The 25,475-nt window shown below is 33.1% G+C and overlaps 1 long non-coding RNA gene across 2 annotated transcripts in view; it reads right to left on the bottom strand.

Annotated features, from left to right (window-relative positions):
* The window catches only part of LOC118182208 (uncharacterized), a 244,269-nt gene that overhangs the window by 71,497 nt on the left and 147,297 nt on the right, over window positions 1–25,475 (bottom strand). For both annotated transcript variants that reach the window (XR_004757023.2, XR_004757025.2), the window contains exon 3: window positions 5,853–5,947. This is a non-coding gene — a long non-coding RNA (uncharacterized LOC118182208). The remainder of the gene's footprint in view (window positions 1–5,852; window positions 5,948–25,475) is intronic.

Raw genomic sequence — 25,475 nt, 5'->3', positions numbered from 1 at the left:
GTAAACAATAAACCTTAAATAGGGAAACGTAATGAAAATATATTTCGTCGTTTATTAGCTTCTTTGACGTTTCGCAAGTACTTTTCTTATGCTTTGTTAACTGTTTGATAATACCTTTCTGCTGGTTTAGTTTAATTGTTAAATTATTGGCTAATTTTACCCTTTCAGCTTTTTACAAACAGCAGTTTCCTGACGAAAGAGATTAGCTATTCAAGTATTCATTTTGTATCTTTTTAGAAGTATATACCCTGAATTTATACAGAACTTTGATTTTAATCTGGATTGACTTATCAGTTTCTCATCTACTTCTCTAAAGTATGAGTATTTTGAAGGTTTTTCTAATTTATTTTAACGTTTGTTTTACATCTGATATTAATACATTTTTATATATTATCTTTTAAATCAAGGCTTTCAAATTTACATTTTTGTTTTAAATATTTTAAGATACCTAGCATTTTATTGGGTTTTAGTTTTATTCGGGCTTCAAAAACGCATTCAGCGTTGAGTATAAGAAAACACAACGTTGATTGACGTAGATTTTATTTTAGAGGAAGCGCTTTCAGCAATTCAAACACAATCATCTTTAATCATGGCAGCTGAAGAAGGCAATCGCCTTTCAGCTGTAGAAGACGAATCAATGAAAGAGCTTCCGTTAAAATAAAATCTAAGTCCATCAACGCTGTATTTTATTAACGCAGTTTTACTTGGTGTGTCATTCTTTCCTATTCGACTCGATGTTGTTATTTATCACTTACTCCTCCACCGTTTAGAAGTTTCTATATTACTTTTAAATATTAGGAATTTTTTTTTCCTTTTTCGTTTTCTCAGGTTTAACTCTTCGTTGATCCATAAAGTTGCCTTACTTTGAAATTTGAGTTTTAATCTCTCGTACATTTGACTTCAACATTTAACGTCATTTGAATACAGTTTGTTACATTTTGACCCTTTTGTTATACATATATATATACGATTTTTTTTATTTGTACTCGTATATATAATATTATAAGGTATTTCTCCCGTCTTCCTAGCGTAACTTCGTGGTGTAGTGGTTCTGCACACTGGGCCGCTGTTTCAGAGGTCCGTGGTTCGATTCCCGACAAAGGCGTTGTTAATTTTTCATCTTTCCTGCTTCCAAAATACCTAATGTCTCTACAGTGGTGCCCGAACTAAAAGAGTGTTGTATGATGATTCTCCTCATAATTTGGATTCCATAAATTTGGGCGATTGCGTTCCCTAAAAACCCCAGTCACCCTTTAAAAGGGGGAGTATATAAGGTATTTTTCCCGCCTTTCTAGCGTGCCTTCGTGATGTATTGGTTCTGCACGCTGGGCCGGTATTTCAGAGGTTCCGTGTTTCGATTCCCAGCGAAGGCGTTGTTAATTTTTCATCTTTTCTACTTCCAAAATACCTAATGTTTCTACAATATATATATATTACTGGAAAAGTTTGAAATCCGGCATTTTAAAGAATGCCTAGGGAATTTTAGGCAATGTATGAAACACTTAATATTAAACTTATTTCCTAGGCATTCTACACAATATCAAATGACAAACCGAAAAAATATGAAGCACATTGATGAAAATAAAGTGCAATTAAAAATAAAATTGTTTTCTTTCTTGATGCAACAAGTATATATTTTATTTTGTTTTCTTTAGCAAGAAAGGCATAAATTTTGCTTTGTATAACTTTCCCTTTCCTTTATTTTAAATAGATTTTTAATGGTGGTCTTATTATATTTTCTAAACATCATTTGTATTTCTGTAGAATACACGTCATTTAAATAAAAGTCTTATCATGACCTTCTTTTTACACTTTGCCTTAATAACATTTGCCGCTCTAGGAAATGCCTGGAAAAAGGATATAACATATTTAAATAATTCTCATATTTCATACTTTGCTTAAAAATGCCTTTCGTACATTGCCGGAAACATACATATGGGCTCATGAATATTAATGAATTTAACCTTTCCACGAAGCGTTCCTAACAACACATTCAAAATTCTTGGAACAAAAGGAAAAGGAATTAATTAACTAATTAATTACTCCTGTAATAATTAAATATCTTGCACTTTGATTTTAACGAGCAGCAAAATTTCTGTTATGCATATGTGAGAATGAGCTCATGATAAATGTTTCCATAAATTGTTTAGAAAGTCCACAAAAAAAAAAAAAAAAAAAAAAATCATTATTTTATTTTTCCTTCTAGAAATCCATGCTAAGCTTGACTACAGTTTTTAGAGCATTAAGAATGTAGGTGGTTATTTTATCTTTTCGATACTTTTTATTACTTTGTTGATATAAGGATCATATGACAAGAATTAGTTTTTGAAATGACGCAGTTTAGAGAGATTTATAAGCATGTTACTATTTCTAGGTTAGAAAGGGGAAATTACCTAATTAAAAATGGGGATTTAAGGGACTAATACACATTAAGTTAGGATTTAATTTCACATATCCTTATCTTACACACGGAAATATTCAGAAACATACAGGTAAATATTAATGAATATAGATTTTCCACAAAATTTACTAACAAAATATCCAAACTTTTCAGGCGAAACGAGTACACTTTATTAATCCATTGTTATATAGTCATTAAGTTCCTGCATTTTGATTTTAACAAATCTCAAAATGTTACGTTTCTACCTGTAGAAGTAAATTTATAACTTTCGTTTCATAAAATCCACGGGAAGGAAACAATGAAATGGTCATCTGAATGTCAGTAATGACATTAACAATGGCAAGATGAGAAGTATGCATTTATTGTTATTGGTATTTTCTACAGCGAATTTCTACAGCTTGCACTACATCTATTTATATTTTTTTGAACAGATGATGCCTTAAAATAGTTAGTTATAGTTTTAATAAAAGTACAGCATAATTTGATTTTGCTTCTCTCACTTAAAGAAATACATAACCGTATTATCAGTCTCAGTTATAAGTTTACAGGTTGAGAGATTAAGTATTTTAACTCATAAAAGATCTCGTTTTGAGCTTTATTATTCCTAAATGTAATTTAGACAGATGCGTTTAAGACGTCAGTAATTTTAAGTCTGCAAGCATAAGAAGATTTTGACATCATTTAGCAAAATTAATTCTGATAAAATATAAAATGACTTTTATAACTTTGCACTTCCAAAGTGAATCATTTCGAATCAATACCTATTTTAAAGTTACTATGTAGACAATCATAACAAACTGCGGAAAGAAGAAAGAACTGGAAAAAGATTCACATTCATGTTCACTAAATGTGAAACAAGGAATAAACAAAATAATGGTTTTTATGCTTCAAAGTTTGAAAGCTATAAATGATGTGGGTCTACGCTACTGCCTAATATCTTTTATCTTAAACACATGGATAAATATTACATGCATACATAATGAATTTTTAAATGAATGAAACACCAATTTTCATCTGCTTCATTTTACATGCACTGCAGTGAAATATTAAGTATGCCATTTGTCAAGAAATTTCAGATACATATTCCAAGATTAAACTTAACAGTGACCAAGAAGCAAGGTAAAAAATGACACGGTTATGAAAAACAACAGATACTTTTAAACACTAGCATAAAAGGATTTCAGAAGTATCCAGACAATTTCAAATACACATGTGAATTATTTAATTCAGATATATCTAATAAAACGCACGCGAGTAAAGAGCACAGAGTTTTAAGTAATTATGGAATTCGTCCTGTGTGCTCTATTTTACAGCTAGTATTAAGTATATTCAGTATGTCTCAGTATATAAGGGATTATTTGCTTATTGTAAAAGTGAAGGATATTTCTGTGGAGGATTCTACAAGGGAAACTGACTGTTATTCGTGTTCACACGGGGAAAATCGCAGAACGTTGATACAATTAGACCATCTGCCAGGATACTCACTCGACGCCCAGATGGTATAGTGGTTAAGGTCGCCTGACTGCGATACCGAAGGGCCGGGGTTCGAATCCCGGAGGAGGCTTGATGCAAAAATTGTCTGTCTCTTCATAGGAGGCAAAGTTGACCCACCTATTAGGTGCCTTCATAATAAAGAGACCACCGCATCTGGCCTTAGGAGTGGCCGATGCAGGTATAGACAAGTGCCCGCCATTGAAGAAAAAAAAAAAAAAAAAGGATTGTCACTTTATCTGCAATGTTTTAGGTCTTCAGTATATAAGAATAGTTAATGTATAATTTTCTTTCTTATCCGGCTGCATGTTGCATGATTAAAAAATGAAGACATCGCTTCAGCAATTTTTAATGACAAAATTCTTTTAAGTACGATGTTGTAATGAAGCAATTCTAATTACGATCACTACATCAAAATCCCAATTAGAATACAACTACTCAGTCAAATTTTATTTTAACAGATATCTGTTACCTAAAAAGTTTCATATTCATGATGATATAAAGATATTCATGATATCAGTGAAGATTTATAGCTAGATGTGAATACATATGGTACTTAAGTATTATTCCACTGATCGTGAAACTCTCTCCAAACAGAGCGATCTATCTCGTTATGGATGAGAATGACGTAATAACAAACTCATAACCTATACGCTTTCGTTTATGTAGGTCCTATTGAGTCTTGATAAGCTACTCTTTGTTTTATGTGCTAAGTTATAAATTAACCGTTATTGTTGTTTTTGGTGCATTTAAAAAAATGATTAAAATTTGGGACTCATTTTCTGCAGAACAGCAATCAGTGAACTAGTTTTAAATTTATGGGATATTACCATAAAAAGGTGTGTGTTAATGAACACGATATGGTCAGCTGAAGAAGGTCGACAAACAATAGTACACTGGAGCGCGTACGTGAAGGAAGTTTAAACTCATAGGACTTATTCTAAGAAAGCTTCCAATAAAAAAAATCGTAGAGCCTAGCAAAATAGTAGAAATCAACGAAAACCTTTTCTTACGAAGTGTAAGCACGAAGCAGGTTGAATAGTGAACGTTTTGTGTGTTTGTAGTCGAACCAATATTTCGTGGAAGAAAGATTGACAGAGCCTCAAGGACGTTCGAATTCTTTCACCTAAAGTTTGAAGGGGAGCACTCCGAGGGGTGGTCCGAGGCTCTCCCAGCGCTCTCCCTTAATACCAAACCACACGACAGAACTCTCGGTTTGCCATATGTTATTTAGAGTGTCCCTATGCCGCAAATGTACTATACATTTACAAACATGCATTTCTTCTCATGGATTCGAACTCGGGACATTCGGTATGGCAGTTAGTGTCACTAACCACTATCCCGTCTGGCCGGGGTTGAATACTGATTGTTTATTAAATAAAGATTCGACAGTTTCTTCGGAATTCCTTGGCGCAGTAATGGCAAGATCTCCACTATCTTCCAGGGTTCGATAGAAGCTAAACATTTACGGTCGACAGTTCCATATATATTTGTTAAAATTACTGTGGAAGCACCTGTTATCTCAATGCAGACTTCCTTATTACAAATAAATTTCACTAATTTCGTTTACAATAAGTAGGAGGAATTTCAGACCAGTTAACTATAATAAAACAAAAAATGTATATGCTTTCCTAAATGGTAACCACGTGCAGTATTTGTAAATGGCATTTGGCTTAACATGAAAAAATCAGAAAAATTTCAATTTCTAGCTTGCACTTTCCGAGAAATTAAAATACAGAACTTCTAGCATTTTGTGGATTCATTCAATTATTTACTGGTTGGTCAAGGAAAGCATAGAGACTAATTTATATTTAGCCTAAAAGTGTAATATATAAATACTCTATAGAAATGAGGACTAAGGATATAGCTCATTAAGTAAGTAAATGGTTTCAAAAATATTTATTTTTTATGCAGTTACTAAACGCAGAATCACAGAGAGGTAAATCAAAAGAAAACTTACGACAGATATTCACAATAATCCCAAATCCCCTCTTATCAGTCTTCAAGAACTCTCTTCTTTTAAAGGCTCATCGAAAGTTACTCATCTAACACAACCTAGATAAAATGAAAAGGAATGTATTGTTATGAATTTTGCATATATGTAAATAATGTTAGTGAAAATATATGCAAAATTATAGTATCTCTGTATAATATATCATAAAATGCCTCAAAAATGAGAAGCTCCCCCGGAAAATTTATGTTACTGGAGCAAGTCTGTTTAACATTGAAGTAAATAACTATCTCGCCAAATTGGGTAGATAGCGCCAAGCTGGCGATGGTTTTGGTGACTAATTTTTTTCGCCAAATTTGGCAAAAAATCACCAAAGGTCGCTAAATTAGGCGACAATTTTATTGTCCCTGTATAAGTGTAATTGATATGATCCCTATACGTAACTGTAACCATATCCGGCTATATGAAACTGTAATTGTGTATGCCTTCCAGAAATTCTGAGTATAATATGAAACTTTGAGGAATGTATGAAGTCAACATTGCATGCAATGTAGCATTTTACTTCGAAATATAATTTTATTGTAGCCTTGAAAGATTACATAAATGCTCAAAACGTGAAATGGAACGCTTTTAGAACTTTCGTATTTTACCAAAAAGATATTCTAAGAAAGCATTCTATAGAAGTATTTCTCTAATGAAATTTAAAATATTTTACATTAAATTTGTTATTAATTTATAAACCCTAAAAGATTATTCAATAAATCTTTATTAGAGAGTCTTCGAATGAAAGTTCTTTATAGGATATTTTAAATTTTCAAAGAAGCAGTTCAGTGTGATTATGCAATGAAGACACGAAGAATATTTATACATTGTGTCATAGTTAACTAACAAATTTTTAGAAACTTCGTGCTTCTGACTGTTTTTGCATAAATAAATAATTTAATAGAAAAGTCTGTATAAAATTTATATTGCTTTTGGATAACGTATTATAAACTAAGGAGTAGCTCTAACATTCTAACATAATTTTATCAACTATGGGTTTAAACATTGTTGGTAAAATTTAGTTCAGAGATTCGAATAGCCTTAAATTTAAATATGCTTTATTAGACTGAAGATTCTGTACGTTTGTACGTTTTCTGTGTGACCTTATTTTTCTTAGAGGTGTGCGCGCTAATCTAGTGTTCTTATAGTGTTCAGTGTATTAATTTATTAACACGCTGAAATCTATAATTCATGTAAATTATTTTTTAAGCAGACAAATAAAAACATATAGTAATTTGTGAATAAAATCATTAAAATGTCACATATAATTTCATTATTGTAACTTTTCTATTATTGACGAACTTGAGAAGTAACATACTTTCTCAGAAAATCAAAATGGAGACGTTCACCTTCTTACCGACATAAGAGAGTTATTTCTTTCCAAGCTGAACTAAACATATAGAATACTGAGATTATATATTTTGTATCTCTTTCTTTCCCTTTACAGTTTTAATGTTACTACTTCAGTTGACTGTTCAGCAAGATATTTGTTCTTCGTTTTGCCCAGTTCTATTAAGTAAATCAGTTTCAGTCTAAAGCTAGAAATGTTTCCCGTAGAATAACATGCGAAGTTTTATAGTGCATGCAAATTTCATACAATAGTATTTTGTCTCAAATTACAATGATTTCAAAGTGTAACTGAGAGTTAGTCAGCAGAACCAAAAATGTCCAGTAATGAATGAGAAAGAGTAAGCCTATTTTACTGAGTCTACAATAGTTCTCAAATACTCCGTGAGTTGCTGCATGTACTAAGGTATGGGTTAAAAGGAAGAAAAGAATTTCATAGTCAGATGTAGAAGACAATTTGAAATTCTTGCAGTGAGATTAACTGGAGAATTTAAACCTTTACAAAACAGCTGTTGTGAAATAAAACGTTGTTTTGTCTGGCGGAAGATATGACGCAGATTACGGCGATAATTAAAGTACGAATTATGTTACATATCCTCCATATTTTTAAAGAGCATTTAATGTTATTCTTTTGTAACAAAGATGTAGAGTCGTTAGGTTATTTTGATGCTGAAGAAGTGAAAAATGAGCAATGCCCTCGCTGGGACTCGAACCTGGACCTCTCGAATACGCGTTGAATGGGCTAACCGTTACACCGTGATTGGTTTGGTTTGGTTTGTTAGATTACGGCAAAGCACTCGAGGGCTATCTGCCTTAAGGGAGGGATGCCTTCGTGGAGGACTTTTTAAGGGAAATTGGCTCGTATACACGTTACACATGGGGAAAACCACGAAAACACCCATGCAGCCAGCCCGTTCGCGGGATTCGAACCTCGGACCGAACTACCAGTGTTCAGCGACGTTACCGCTCGGCCGCTGGTGGGCCCCGTTACACCATGAAGACATGCAGAAAGGAGGAAGAAAATACCTTATAAAGGAAAACAAAAAATCAAGAAAAATGTAACATTTCAAATGTTATTCCAAATGTGCAGTATTCTGTATATTGTTAGAAATTAAAATAGCTGTCTACATCTCCATGAAATTAGGAAGAAAAATAACACTCAATGGAAAGTAAAACCTACTAAATACCAAATGAATGGAAGACTCTTCAGATCTTACCAGACAGGTTAATGAACTATCGCTACGTGTTAACAAAACTACTAAATAAGGTTTTAAAACAACTTCTTTATTTAATAAGAACTTTTAAAATAAAAAGAAAGATTTGCGTTACAGACAAAAATCCCTTCTCGTGGCTAAAGTAAATTAAGTAATAAAAGTCAAATAAATATAAACGTTAATAAAATAGTCTATAACTACACAGTCAAATAAATATAAACGTTGATAAAATAGTCTAAAGCTAAACAGTCAAATAAAAAAGCTGTAAGCTGGCTCGATTAATTTTACCGGGGCGTAAGTTTAAAATATCGAATGCGAGAGCATGAAAAGTCGGAATAATAACTTTTAGATATAGCTGGCGAAATTCTGTTCCTAATCTAATAACTTTTAGATATAGCGCGAGTTCCAGAAATTCTCTCTCTCTAAGATTCAAAACTCTCAGCTAATAAAATCTAAAAGCTAATTTGCATTTTGGTGAGGAATACGGAAATAAGAAGTTATAGTAAAGATCAAAATCCTAAATTAACTCAAGAACCTTACACGGTGCGTGCTGAAAGGATGTTGAAAGTCTTTAATTATACCACAGTTTAATATGTAACATTTATAGAATTCCAGATATGTTCATTTGGAAATTACCAAAGAATGTCATTCAGCTTCTATTAATAAATGTAAATCAATATCACATCCAAACTCTTTTGTAATTTAGCTGTTACAGTTCATTGTACTATGATGCTTTAAAGCTTTATTCTAGAGAGCATTCTTCAGTTGTCATAATTTCAGTGCTTCTGAGAGTCTGTTTTAATTTCAGCGACCGGCGCAATGACCTTTTTCTGTTATTCTATGAAGACATAACTCCCAGCTCGTAGCTTCCGCTTGCAGTTCTTAAGTGGCATTACTTCCGCATGAGCTTGGGGAAAAAACTCATTAAAACAATCTCCCAGTGTGATAAGTGCTACGAATATAAAATCAGAAGTACTGATTGTGAGGACAAACGTTTTTATCAGCCAAACCTCAGGTCTCTAATTGGAAACAAATTGCATTACAACTCTGGTAACAGCTATCCAAGGTGAGGAGACTAAAAGGAACTCACTTCCTTTTCCGATCGATAAGTATCAGGATATAATTACGGAAATCATTGATTCGGTCCCCCGACAACCCTACAGCGAAATATTTCCCAAACTTATGACTGGATGGTCGGGAGATAACTGAATTTCCAACACTATTAGAGTGGAAAATTTGACTGTCTGAGTTACTGAAGGGCACCAACTCTGCTGAGAGTAATTTTATTACGCAGTAGATATGACATTCCTGCAATGCGAATTACTTCATAATTTTATTCCTTCTGTCAATCAAGTAAGTTATGCCAAAAATACATTTAATCTGTTAATCAAATTAAAGAGTAGAGTAACACTTTGGCGTAAATACTCGCTCTCATTTTTGCTACCTACTCTGGTTAGACATGAAATTTTCACTCAGTAAAGAACTTTCGCTTGTAGTCAATAATAAGCTTAGAATTTAAAATATCTACCATGGACATGGCAAGTGAGGGAGGCATTCCCTTTATTAGAAACGATTTGATATGCAGCAAATCGTTTTACACCTCTCTGAACCAACTTAATTGCTGTTATACTGTTTTAAGCTGTATTAAAATTTTTAGTCTCACCATAAATTCCTTTGCACTGAGTCTATGCGTTTTAAATAGGCCAGAATAAAATATTTCCTTAAATGCACTTGCATCAAAATTGAAACTTTTGTTAAAAGCAAAAAAAAAAAAAAAAAAAAAAAAAAAAGTAGATAATCTTTGTGATTTTTATACACTATTTATTGCGACTATGGTTAGTAAAATTTTAAACATGTAAAAAGATAAAAAATAAATTTGCCTATGAACTACGTAAAGAATTAAGAGAGTTACTTCTTAAAAAGTCAGGCTATTCTAAAGCTGATGCAATATGATTAACATAAATTTAAGAAGCATTTTAATATATTCCTATACACATAATAATTAAAAAGGTCAGAAATTATTTAAAATTCTGCATTTTAATGATATTACAATGCGTGATAACACAATCATTACAAACAGAAAAAAACTTAAGAGATTTTCCTATTCAAATCTTTACATAGTTATGCCAAAAACGGTACATGAGATATTATTTTTGTCTGAGGTAGGTACATGTTTTGTATATCAGAAAAGGCTAAACTTTAATAATTTCAATATTCCATTATATTGTATTTCTCAAATAAATATGAGTCTGTTAACTTCTTTCTTTTACATTATAATCATCATTATAAGAAATTATAATGTTCAGCAGTATACATCCAAGGTACTAGGCAACAAAAATTCAATAAGATATAGCTACAAACAAAAATGCAATAAATAATGCTTCTGATAAGCCAATTCCAATGTGCAATGCTCCTGATAAACAAAATGCAATAAAATTTACTGATTTATTTGGTCTTAATTCTTTCGCATTGCGATAGGCTAAAATCTGTTCGTCTCAAACATCTAAAACGCCAGTATGTATGAATTTCTGTTGGAATGGATTTCCTTTCCCCCTGTCAAATAGAATGCTACAGCGTTAGCAATAACCAATTTAAGTGAAGTGATTACTTCTCTCTTGGGGATCTTTGTGTGGTTTCACCCACTGTGTGCAGTTTCCTCTTAGGCAGGATAGCAAGTGCAAACGTTATTAGCTAAACGTTGATGCTAAACAAAGGAGAGGGATGTAGATTCAGAAGAATTTAATCACTTCAAAAGTATGAATGGCATACCATTTAACGACTCTTGAAACCAACAGGCGAAACGTGATGGGAAGAAAGAACCAGTTTGAAAATAGTCGTAGGCGTTCGGATCTGCCGAAGTTTGAATGCACGAGCGTTACGAACGGCTGTTTCGCTATAAAAGAGTTAAAAGTTTCGGGTAATCGACAAAGAAAGAGCTTAGCTTTTTTATGTTTTATCTGTTAATGCTCAACCTTAATTTTAACTTATCCAGCGTCAAATCTTAGTAGCTGGTAAACATTTCTTTTAATGAATGATGGAGACTTATATGTTGATTTGTGGGTTAGCTTTTATTTGTGAATTCAAGGATAATAAATACAATGTCATTCAAAAGGGACTCTGACTACGATACCTTCACTTTCTTAGTTCAAATTTACATTGAAGTCTAAAATGCTTGTAGAATTTTATAGGCAAATGAAAAACAGATATTTTTAATTGAAATGCACTGTCTGGTTAACCTCGTACCTCTGTCTCGTAAGTCGAAGCAAAACTGGAGCAAAGAAATTGCCTCCTGAATTGTCAGATTTTTTTTCAACCCATCACTGTGTTCGGCGAGAGATTCGACATCATGATGGAGAAATGTAAAAGATATTTAGAGGTTAGAAAAAGGAATCAGTTTGTGCACAGGTACTAAAACCTTGCTTCGGAAAATACTGAGCAGAATAGAGAAGGAATAAGGGCCGCAAACGACACCCTTCTCTCTTCTGCCTTCATCCAACGTGATCAGGGCGCAAGTAAGAGAGAAAGAAACTCCAAAAACAGTTATTTATAGTCTTTTAAGCTAGAGTCCGCTGTCACAGTCAAACTGGAACTCGGAGTGTCTGCCTTTAAAATATTACATTGTTAAGATCCTATAAGGAAAACCAAAATATGTGTACTTTACAGATGAGGAATAACACAGAAACCCCCAAACCAACCCAATTCATTAAACAACATCGAACTAGAAAAAAATAACTAATCTCCAGCGCTTTTTACCTTTCAGCGTTGTTGAAGAATACAAGTGCAATTATGACCTATTTTAAATTTTATTTTAACTATTAATTTCTACTTCAGTAGTTAAAAATAAATGCACAGAATATTCATAGCCTTAAAATAGAATAAGTGAACTTTGGTGCATATATTATTAGTCCTGTATATACGTTAAGCTTTGTCAAACAATTAAAAAGCCTACACAAAAACCCTGCACTAAAAACACTAAACAAAAACGAAGCACAACACTTTTTAGGTACATAATGGTTATAATTCTCTGTAAACTCTAAGCACTTGTGAGGAAAAAAGCGAAATAGTAAGAGAGGAAAACGTATTTTAAGGTATAGAAAATGTAAGGAATTTTATTCTGAAAAATCAAGCTTTCCAAATTTTCCATTTACGTCAGAAGACTATTTTTCATATTTCCAATATCAGTCTACTTTTGTGATTGCTGTAATACTAGCTTTCAGCTATAATCAGACTAATCGCAGTATTAAAAATATTCTGAATCCTTAAAACTTGGTATTTTTTCATGACAAAGCGGAAAGAACTAAAGCTTTGTGGAGCTTAACCGATACCTTATACGGCCTTGGTTCTCGGTGAATATTTGGCATTAAAGACAGAAGAGATAAAATGAAATCAAAGAAAAGAACAAAAGGAAAAAAATGCCCAGGGCGGTCGAAAGCGGTCGAAAGTCGGACGACTTTGTGCCAGCGTCAGCGTACCTGACGTTCAATTCGATGCAGCTCATCAGAAGGGGAACACAGCCGGTTGAGTTCTAAGCTAACAAGGTCTTTGATAAATACCGAGTAAGAACTCTCGATCAATTTGACTGAGTTTCGAAAGCTGCTCTAATTGGAACTTCCATAATGAAGTTTTTTTCGAAAGGAAAGAAGGTAGTTCTCTTTAATATGCTGGTTTGGAAAGATACGACATTATTTAGTTGAGAATTTTTTCCCTTCGGGTTGAACAACGAGTTCATTTACTGCAAATGGCTCCCTAAATTATTGAGTTGAGATTATTTTATAGATAGATTTTTACTTACCTATGAAAAATGTCTAAATGAAAAAAGCAACATATTCAACTGGTATCTCGGTTTTTTGATGTCAGAAAATAATGAACATTCTGATATTTTAAAAGCATAGACTCCTTTTAAGCTCTTACAGGAAATCTTTTACGCTACGCTCCTTCCGTCATGCTTCAAAGTAAATCTAATCTTTGAGAAAAGGACAGCTTTGTATTAAGAATACTTTATTAAGTCAATATATTATATTACTATTCTTCTTTTCGCTTTTAATTCTGTTCAAGCGCAAGGCATCATACTCCCCTTAAAGAACAAGATGGCACTTATCTGCTGATATCTGCATAGTTCTTAATCAATGACAAATATTTACTATTTTAGTGTGTCTTATTTGAAATTTCGTGATCTGATGAAAGACATCTCTGAGTTTATGTCTGCAATTGTGGAGGAACGGTCAGCGTATCGAGCTGATTAGGCGAAGCTCCCTTGTCTAGATCCTGTTACTGCCACTATTTATTTCTAACTATTCATTGTTCCCGAATACTTTTTCTTAAATGGAATTTCACATTTTAGTTTAACTTTTAAACTTTGATAAATCAGGTAGCTACCTGAAAATTGAGTTCTCACCTTCAAACTTTCGCAAAATTTATTAATTCAGAACGGTGTAACATCAGCTATGCTATATCAGGTTACTTGGGCTTTAAAGCCATGATGAGAAATCGCATACAAAATAACAAACGGAATCATATGGCAAGAAACGTTTCCTAAATTGGTACTACGAGTGGTAAAAGAACAGGAGTAATTCATAACTGTAAGCTTTTAAATAATAATGATGCAAAGCATTATTAAGGCGCAAATATCGCAGATAAATGAATCGGATTTATTGGCAGCTATACAGAAGAAAACTGATGGTAGAATCAGGGACAATTTTGCATTGATAAAACAGCCCGAGATTTTGAAAAGAAATGGTCAGGCAAGGATACTAACGCAGTTTGCTTCAGGGTTTCTTTCGTTGCTCGAAATGATACAGATTACGCAACTTAAAGAAAAAGACTTTAAAACATCAGATATCATATTAATAGCAGCAGAAAACAAATAAAATCCTACATTCATTGCTATAAAATCGAACAGTTCATTAGCTATTTTGAAAATTTTCAATGTTTGCAGCTGAAATAACAAGAATATATTTTAGCTTTAAAGCATTTCTCTTCTTAAACGCCTTTATGCCTTTTATGGGGCGTTGGATTTCGCGTACAAGGCGGTAGGACGTATGAAGAAGGAATTAAGTGCATGGCAATACGTCGTGTCCAAAATAAAAACACATTATGTTGCAATAAAAAAAAAGTTAAGCAGAACAAACATACGGTAATGCATCACAAATTTGCATAAAGAAGTAATCTAATCCTAAAATTACTCTCCATCAGTAGCTGTCTGAACAGGACAATCGAATATTAGAAGTACGGCTCATATTTGAGTTCCAGCCCTACCAATGGTCGAGTAATTAAGACTTCTGAATATTGGGAGTTCTATTCATCCAGGCGAACGAGATGGCTGCATTATTGCTTTCTGTCATATATAACATGAATGTAAGCCAGTTTGAAGGAATCCCTCATTTTAGGCAGACAACCTATGCATGCTTTATTATATTCGAATAACCTATAACCATGTTCGAGTTTCAGCGAATGGGTAAGCTGCAGGAGTGTTGCAGCTTTCCTATTATATAAAGTGATTAAGATCTACTTTTTCTTAGGGAGAGCGACCACGAAGGCATTCTTGGCGTTTTCTGCAACCATTGATTAATTGAAACAAACTAAATTAACATATAAGGCATATTTACTGTACTACAGTCACAACCACTGTACTGCAGTAGTTAGAATATCAGGCTAGCAAAGGCAGACAGTAATTAGGTAGACCGCAATTTAAGATAAGCTAATTAGTAAATGAAATTATTAAGTTCTTATCTTCTTAACACTTTCACTGGAATTGACATAATTCGCCGCAATTTAAGCACATATGCCACCTTCCCATGCGACTGTGTAGTTTTTACAAATGGCTCAATGTTTTGAAGAATCAGCTAACTTAGAATGCTATACTCCTTTGATTATGAGTAGGTTAGTCAACAAATAGCTTACAAATGGCATTATACATAAGAATGCATGACATGTAAATGGAGAAATCAGTTTTATTTTTTCACATAACTTTCACCTGAATTAAAATTCTTGTTCCATTAAATGTATGGAGGTCCATACCGTTATGGGCTGATTCTACAGCCAGATAAATATTTCTTGTCTGCATCATCTTTGAAATGTATGCAGATAAAGTGAGCTTTAAGTGGACCAATAAGTCAAATTCACTTTGGATTGAATCGGGACTATACTGAAGCTATCTAAGAAGTTGCCACCCGACTCCCGTAAGATATTCGTGGGTTATAGATGCCAAATGAAGCTTGAATTTGTCGCAATGGGACAATACGCTGTTACGCAGTAGACCTGGATAATGGGAGCGAATTGCATCCTTTATAAGATGCAGCAGCCTCTGAAAGTTGACTAATAGTGAAAACGCTTATCACAGTCTACAGCTTCTGCATATTCCTTTAGCATAATGGTCATTTTCAGACTGTCATGACACATCCTCGCTGAACGGTTACTCGAGTTACTCACTGAATTAGTATGGTTGCATTGTTATCTTTTTGAAGAAATTTAAAAACTCTTTATGGCTATATCATGTTATCCCATAGCAGTTTGAAACATGTACTGCATTCCTCTCATATTAGAAGAGAACTGAATTCATTGAATAAACAAGAAATGAGTGATTTGGTCCCTACTACTTTTCAATAGGCATGATATATTCATTTATGCTTAAAACCTTCGCAATATAGCAAGCAAAAGTGCATGGAATTACAATGCTTACAAGTTGGATGTTACGCATTACTTGATCTGACGATTTGTGTAAAAATATGATGCAGTGAAACTTCTGATATATTAATATTTTTCTGGTAGACTGTGTATCGAATATGTATCGGCAAGAATAATAGCAAACGTACTTCTGATCAAAGTATACATATGAAATCTTAAAGATAATAAAAAACTGCTCAAACCATTATTCATTTTCTCATAAAGAGCATCTGAGGGATATTATTAGAGGATCTCATATTTCTCTTCTCGTGGTGCTTGCTACATGTTTGGGGCCACAAGGTTTACACGTCCCTGCTTAGTGTGAACTATAAAATTAGTAATATCTAAACCTTTAAACCTCAGATTACAGAGAATACTAGTATTTTACGAAGTAGGAAACAAGAAAAACAACCGGGTCGTGACCCAAATTTAAGCCATGGATCTTCTAGTTGTTAGCTGGACGTGTTAACTACTTTTACACCACGGAAGCGTGAGTGGGGAAATAATTCCTTATATAATAAACGCCTTCTTCATACGTCACACAGACGGCAGGTTATGCATCAATTAAACATTGGTTAGGAATAATTTTCTAAATGGGAATAAAATTTTAAATAAGGAAGAATAGTTTGCGTTAATGAGTTACTGAAATTTCTAGCAGCAGAATACACGTGTATTTCTAATGCTGCTGTTGCTCTTCTTTAAGGTCCATCAAATCTTCATACGTCACTAATTTACATCTCGGTGTTCATTAGTGTGTAAAGATAAAAAGCAACGCTTTTGCTACGGTAATGATTTTCAATCCGAAGTGAACATGCCCTCCCGCATTGATCTAAATTAAAAGTATAGAAAGTGTAACTAAGCTGCTTTAAGATGGTGAAGCATCTGAGGACCCAATTTTTCTATTTTTCGATTCTGACTTCGTTTGTTTAAAAAGAAACAAAGGTATTTAGAAGAATGCGAGCTTCATTAAGATTTTTAACCATTTCCACAGAGCTGAGTTGATCTTGTTCCGAGTAGACTTTGCATGTTGTACTAACTTCAACATTCAGAACAAGCAGTTCTAATTTAATCCAGGAAGACGAAAAACATTTGCATAACTCTATTTTTGTATTCCACTGGGAAATGCCATTCCACAGGATTATCTTAGAGCTGGCTGCTAATCCTCCAAACGAAATTCCCTTCAGCTAAAATTGTAGCAAATGAACTGCATCGCCCTGCTTTGGTTAAGTGGCTTTCTCTACGGGTTTGCAATTAGCACTGCGTTCGATTGCTTAGTAAGGAGAAGCGCTGTGCATTAGACAGACCATTAATAAAGGTTGCAGGATAACATGCAAGCGGTGACATTTCCCTCCAAATCCCCCTCCCATCTCCATTTTGTCACATTGCTCAGAAAGCAATTGTTATCTCCCCGCATCGAACGAGAGATCTTAATCTTTGGCCTGGAAACTTATCATTACTCGCTTTGTTAAGGGAAGTTATTCAGAGCAGATATATGAGTTTTTCTTCAGAAACACGTCAAAACCTAGAGTGGATTCCTACACTCACAACTAATGCATCATGAAAATGATGTCACACATAAATGTAATTTATCTGAGGTTTGCATAACTTTTAACAAAATAACTCTGATTTACAGTTTGTGAGTTAAATATTAACTGAATATTATCTGAATATTAGGAATAAATATTAACTGAAATATTATCTGAATATTAAGTCAACTCAGACACTTTCACGAACGATCCAAAACAAACAGCGAAAAAAAGAAATTATAAGCATACTTTAAAATATATATTTAGATAAATATCATGTAAGCGTAGAAAGAAAGAATCTGAGAACGAAGTTGAAGAAGATGTTTATGGGACGAATAATATGTGATGATTTTTTTGATAATCGGAGCTTAATGTTATATATTTTGATGCCATGCTTGATCACCTGAACTCTTAAATCATTGCTGTTGCAATGTAATAAAAGTAATTCGGAGATAGTAATGGTTTTGTAAGAAAATAGAGAAATTCTCTAGAGAACAGGCAAGTGCAATTTCTTTTGTTTTGCTTAAGACTAACGACAGTACACATCACAGCCTATCATTTTGTAGTTTAGACTAAGCCTGCTCAAACAACAAAATGATAAGCAATGATGTTGCAGAACGGTGTTATGAGATACCGAATTTTCTGGCGGAGATATTTGTATAAGTAAGCTGTTAAATGTTATTCCAAAGTATGGGGGTAGTAGTTCCAAGCTCAATTTTCCTCGAACATTTCAAGACTTCATCTATAACCAAGCTTTGCAAGTAGAAATTAATAATATTTTTATTGATAAATAGGAACAAATAATACACAATTTGAGTATCCTATAACATAATAATTACTGTAACTAAAAATGCAGTAAATCTCTAACTGAAGTCAAATCATTACATGCTTGTACAAAGTAATGCTCATCAGCTTTATGAGTTCTTCAATAATTATGATAAAGTACTCAAATATTACTGCAATTACTCTTTTATTTTCTTGATATTTTGCCTAGATACTTTTAATGCTTCTTTGATTCAACTCTGTTTATCAGAAAGTGCCATTTTAAATTCTCAGAAAGGAAAAAAAAATATTTTGCGATTAAATCCCTTGCTTAAAGGCGAATGTGCTTCTTTAAAATGAAAATAACGGTTTCCATGAATTGTTTTTTTAAGATATGTACACTAAGTAAACTTGCATTAAAATCTGAACGGAAGAGACAGAATGGCATGAAATTAAACAATATCTGAATACAAAGAAATCAAATAGCTACATTATTTTTGAGTTTCCTTAAACGAAAATGCCAAACAATTACTTCCTGATCATAAGTAATCTTTAGAACTCAAATTAACTTTGTTCGATGAAAACGCTTAATTACCTTAAGCATCGCTATGAACGTTATTAAGAGCAACTATGAATTTTATGGAAAATTTAATGACGAATTTAATGTAATATGCAAATGATAATGTCATTTTAAAGAAAAATTAAGAATTAAATTATCAGAAAATTTAATTTTAGCTGTGTCTTTTATCAGGTAACCAAGAAAGTTCCTGCGGGTTTCGAGAACAATTAATTTTGGTCTGTTAGTGTGGTCACATTTATTCTGATGAGGTCATATGTTTACGTTTTTTTTCAAACCTCATTCAGTAGAGAGTTGTTCAGCGTATCGCAGGTTTCGCTAACGGTTTTGTAGGAAGTGTAATACTTGAAATAACATGTAGTTGGAAAAAGAAATTTTGATGCCTATTTTGCTTTTACGAGCACAAATTAAGAAACAAAGCTGCGGAAACCGCTAGAAGAATATATTCGGCGTTTGGAGAGACGTCAGTGAGTGAACGAACTACTCGAATGTGATTCAACATATTTTCTTCTGAAGACTCGAATCTTAAAGACAAGCCTCGTGTTGCTCGTCGATTCACCCTCGAAAAAGTCCAGCTGGAGGAGAAAATCAAACAGAACCCTAGTCAAACCTGCCAGGAGATTGCACACAGGTTTGTAGTATCTGATGAAACCATACAATCAAATTTTCATAACCTTGAGATGGAAAGTGAGCAAGTGGGTTCTTTATTTTCTGTTCGAGGAGAACAAGCCATAATAAAGCTTCGTTCCTGGACAAATCTTGACATGTGATAAAAAATGGATCATGTATGATAACCCGAAGATGAAACATCATTGATCGACTTCTGGTTGAGCATCATTGGCCGCTAAACTGGACATTGAACAAAAGAAGATGATGCTGTATGTTTGGTGGACCAGACCTGGCACTGTTTACTATGAATAGCTAAAAAGCCAAAAAACCGTAACAGGCGAGGTCTACTCGTTACAATTGCAAAGAGCTTTAGAACCAAAGAAACCGCACTCCCCCCAAAAAAAGACGTGTTTTTCAGAAAAGGGCGTTTATAAGCTCGTGTCAAAGTTAGTTGGCTAAGCAGAAAAATTGGCAAATATAATAAAAGTGTTTTATTTTCCGCTTTTAATTTTAGTACATTTTATATTTCATTATAATGTAAATTTGTTAAGCATTGATAAAATTATTTTTAATTTGAAAAAAGTTTTGTCTTTAAGAACTCCTTGTGGTATTAACGTTTAAATACCTTGTAATGCGAATATATTATGCAGTGGCTAAGATATGGGTCAAAAATATTTAAAAAGAGAATAAAATTTTGCAAGAATAACAGCAAAGGAATTGCATTCTTGAATGAGAAAGAAGTTTGAGGATTAAATAAAACTTTTAAAAAATAAAATTTGAAAGAATAAGAAAAATAAAAATGAAATTTTTGTGACTGTCCACTCTCGTTAATTTTCGAACTTCTTACCTTCGCTATTTAAGGAAAGTGACGTATTCTTATACGATAACTGAAATATGCTTTACGAAGTAATCCCTTTCCTTAGGCAGATAACCCTGCGAGCTTTGTCAAAATCCAATACACCAAACTAAACATTAATTTTCTGTCTTATGTGTGTCTTAATTAATTTTATATTAGATGTTAAATTAATTAGTGTGTTAAAGCAAGCAAGGGCTATCTGCCTGTCAACGGAATTGCTTCTGGGAACCATCTGAAGGAAAATTTGTCCATATTAACATCACACATATGGGGAAAAACGAAAATTTCAATATAGCCAGCGGGGCCTCTCTTTCTATGAGAAACAAATATAAAGGGAAATACCAGCACTCAATGATTGTATCCACGCAGACAACTGCTAGACTGGCTGTCTCGGGCTGTACGTTATTCGCGTCACTCCTATTTTTTTCAATGTCTTACTTTATTTATATTAGCTAAATTAGGTTTTAAAGAAATACTTTGCACATGGTAATTAATATATATTCGTTCACTGCTGGGCTATTGCTGTTTTCAGTTTTTTTCTGTTATTGTGATAATAGTTCGGAAATTACTAGTTTTCCATACGCCTATATTATGTTTCAGAAGTGTCCTCTTCTGATTATGTTTGGAATTTAAAACATAACTTATAATCAGCTGTATATAGTGATCAGGACGCCAACTATCAGATATATGAACACTGAATGTTATTAAAACGATGATTAATCTATCAACTTCGTATATACTTACAATTAAAATCTATCAGTCAAAGAAATATAATACATGTTCAAAGAAAAATTAAATTCGATGTTTAAAACAAGACATGTAAATATGTGATATAGGAAGGATATATATATTTTTGGAAGTATTTCTCTAGACAGATGAATGATGTATAATAAAGCTCTCGAGAGCTATTTACCTAATGTTGCGAAGGTTCTGTTAAGAATTTCCTTGGAAAAATGACAATTATTCAAAGGCAAAGCAGCGAAAATTAGCTTAACTAAAAATGATTCTCAGTTTTAGCCATTCGGTGATTAGTAATGGAATCGATTTGCTAACTTGGCTTGTATTCATGAGACAGGTAGAAGAAATCGGTGAAACATGCATATGCCTAGATAATTTTTACAAGTGGATTTCGAATAGAGAAAGAATTTATTACAACTGTGGTTTAAACTCTCATTTACTAATAGGATCTCAAAGCTTCACATAAATTGTTGGGATCTGCTATGCTTAGAAGCCTGTCTCAGTCTCCTGCAGACCCTTAGTAGACTTCAGAGCGAGTTATCGCTTTAGCCGGAAGCAAATAACCAAATGGTAAGATTGTTAAAAAATAACCTTTTGTTTAACTTTTAAATGGAAAAAAGGCACTACTTGTGCTACAGACAAACCTCCACTACTTGCGATTATTTAACATAACATAAGATGAAGTAATTCCAGTGCAGGTAACGTAGTCTGAGACTGCAGACAAAACTAAGTACATAATTTGACTCAAGATAATTAACGTAGACTATTTAAAAGTCGATTACCTAGCTTCTAAAGCCGAAATAACTGCTGGTGGTAGTATGTAACTGCAAAACGAAGCTGCCTGAAGATCTAACTCTAAAATATTCAAACCCTCAGCTTACGTGCATAACAACTAATTTGCATTCTGGTGAGGACTACAGAAAGAAGTACTTATCATAATAACTGGCTAATTAACATAAAATCTTACGTCTCTTAAGACGGTCACGGGCTGCATTGAAGTTTGAGTGCTTTCACTGTTTGTAACTTAAATACAAGTAAGTTTGCCTCAAAAATTCCCTCCACATCCATAAAAGCCGCACATGCCCTTATTATATAGTTATTTGTGCATAATTGGCTTGCAAGTGGCAGAGTGATCAGAGCCTAGAAACACTGGCATTTCGCCCATTTTTCCTAATTCTGCTCCTGATAGTTGGACAACCTAGCTGCATAATGTTTTCGTATATTTCTTAACATTTAATGTAAATATGATGTCCTTTACGAAGGTTTCTGTAGCCTTTAGGTAGATAACTTTGATAGGCCATAATTAAATAATTCTATACAAATCAATAATTCAGCATAAACAAGTTTAGCATTATATTAAAATATTAATGTAACAGTTGTTAAGTTTAATACTAATATTTTGAGCTGTAGATAATTGCATGCTTTAAAATTTCTGAATGATATAAATGCGAGTTACTAACTTTAATAGTTAAGATATTATTCAAGAATCAAATCAAATTCTTAGCCTATATTAATTATGCTACGGACATTTAAGAGCCAGAGCTCATAAGCGTTAATGATATATGGATGCAAGCGAATAAAAAGAAAATTTGAATAAAAAAATTGCTTGGAGACCTTTTTGGAAGAAACATTTTTTTCTAATTATGACACATTTCCTTAAATAGTTTCTGAGTTGCAAATCATTACGTGAAATGTCATTGCATGTAATGAACATTTTTCTAGAAATTAGTCGAAAATAAAAAAAGATGTTAATGGCACAGACGCTAATATTAAAAATCAATTCATGATTTTTTTATCGATATCATCAGCTCTAAGCATTGTTCTTTTTTTGCTTCTCTAATTTTATTTTAATGAATTGAAAACTTGGGATATAATAAAACAGAAAGGACTAAAACTAAAATATTTTACACTTTGCTCTTTTTTATGCGAACGGAGTCTGCGTAGTGATTTCTCCTCAAAAATTAATTTAGAAAATCTGATAAGGAAAGGAGAAAGTATCAGACATATTTTATTTAATTTTTCGTAGTATCCAATAAGGCACTTGTTTGGTCTTTAAGGCTCTATTTTTATTTTATTGTATTAATGCAAGTATTGCATTATCTTTGCTCGATAAGATTTTAGAAATATTTAAGTCAATTAATTGATTAGTTACTTTCAAAGCATAAAACAATTACCATGCATTTACCACATACTTATAGTATGCAGTACGTTGAATTAAAATTTCCTAAATAGTATTTTCAAAGCTATAACGAGGGGCAAGAGATACAATAAAGTGGCACGAGAAAGACTTGACAACCTATTTGAATAACTGATTCCCTAACGAGTTGGCGTCATGCACATGTACGACGTAAGTTCGTGACAATATTTCTTATGAAATATTAAAGGATGGTGTCCTTTCCATAACTCATTATCATTAATGGATTTCTCCATATTCAAGTAAGCCAACTTTAAAAAAGTTGGAAGAAATTGCTTTAAATGATTTTATTCGGTGCTTTATAAAGTCATGCATCCTTGTTTGAAGTAATTAAATCCTCTTTATTAAATTTTCAGTGTGAATCTGCCCACTATTTAAATGGAATTTCTTGAATTATCTGCTGTTGGATTTTGTAAGATTTTCACTAGTGTAATTCTCAGTTACTGTAGAAAGTGACGAAGCTTAAGAACTAGTTAGCGAATAATCGCTTAAGTTCGTGTGACAAGAAACAACAAGATGGAAGGGTAACTAACCCTTTATTATTTCAATAAGATTTAACAAAACTTCGTCTTGGAGTGTTTAATCAAAGCTGACACTTGGGGTTAACTTAAGAGACTAAGAATTAAACTAAAACTAAGATTAACTATGTAGAGTCATTAGGTTAATTAGAAGCAGTAAAGATGAAAAATATGCAACCGCCTTTGCCGGGAATCGAACCACGGACCTCTGGAATACCGGCACAGCGTGCTACCGTTACACCACGAAGGCACGCTAGGGAAGTGGGAGAAATACCTTATAACTAAACAAATATAGCCGAAGCTATCAAGTTTCTAATGCAGTTGTCCCCTTAAACACCAGATGACTGCGAAGCTATCAAGGGCCGAGCGTAATAACAACTTTGAGAGAGAGAGAGAGTGGCCAAAAGGCAGACGCGCGTATATCAGAAACTCTAATTCTCTCTCGCTAAGACCAAAGAACTTTGCGGTTAAATACCGCTCTTCCTCATTATGTATTCAGAATTGATTCTAAAACTACGTTCTGGCCGGAAGTAGTAAGTTGAAGTTAAGAATTTGACAGAAAAGGAACTTAAAATTTAACTGTTAATAAAATTAACATAATCCTTACAACTTAAGCCCTCTGATATGACTTCTTGCAAAAGATAAGAAAGCATAAATTAACACCAAAACCTTTTTATTAAAAGTCAAAATTGTACTGGTTGATAATATTCTAGTTCATTAAATCAATCTTAATAACGGAAATTTCGCGAGAGCTGAAATATCATTTGAGTAATATGTAGTCTAGTAGTTTACTAACAAGTACAGAAATATTAAAAGAAGGATAGGATTAAAATCATTATTTCCTAAAACAAAGGTTAAAGAATCCAAAAATTAAATCGAAATATTACATATCTCGTAACATCACTTCAGTAATCACTTCAGAGACTGAAGTAATTGTTAATGGATAACATAATAGGATATCCCGTATTTTCGAATCAAAATATGAATTTAGTTAAACTACTAAATTTAATGATTTAATGACTAAATTAGTCTGCGAGATATGTCTGCGAGGGAGACTTGTTCGGAGATATGTCTTTACGTGTAGACGAGGCTTTAGAAAGATCGCCAACCAATGACAGAGGAGTAAACTTGCTAAAATGTGGTAGTTCAAACCGGATTGAATCTTGGTGAAGAAAATGGCTTCACGAGAGGTTTCGAGGATTTATCCAAGAGTAGGATGAATACTACTCAGTTTTCCTTAAAACTATCCTCCACGAAACTACCTCTTCCCTTAGTTAAGTTACGATAAAGCCCTCGCTTCTTTACCATTGTCCAATCAATAAATATTTATCAAGTTCTAGATAAAGGTTAACTTCCTTATGGAAAGGTGGTCTTTCTGTTTTTTATATAATAAAAACTGTGTTGTTTTACAATTAGATTATTTAACTGACCTGCATTTGGATATTGTTAAGTGTAAATTGGGTCTTTTTCATTAGATTAAGAGATATTCAGTCAGTACTAATAACGTTTTTAAACACAATTTTCCCTCACGATTTTGTATTTGTTTATAAAAAGTAATGAAGCTTTCATTTTAAAAATACGCTCATA

This window comes from Stegodyphus dumicola, chromosome X2, assembly GCF_044657685.1.
Source record: "Stegodyphus dumicola isolate Sdum_Otavi_A_Nest chromosome X2, ASM4465768v1".
NCBI classification, from domain to species: Eukaryota; Metazoa; Arthropoda; class Arachnida; order Araneae; family Eresidae; genus Stegodyphus; species Stegodyphus dumicola.
The sequence above is the reverse complement of the archived record's forward strand: the minus strand, read 5'-3'. Positions and strand labels throughout refer to the sequence as shown.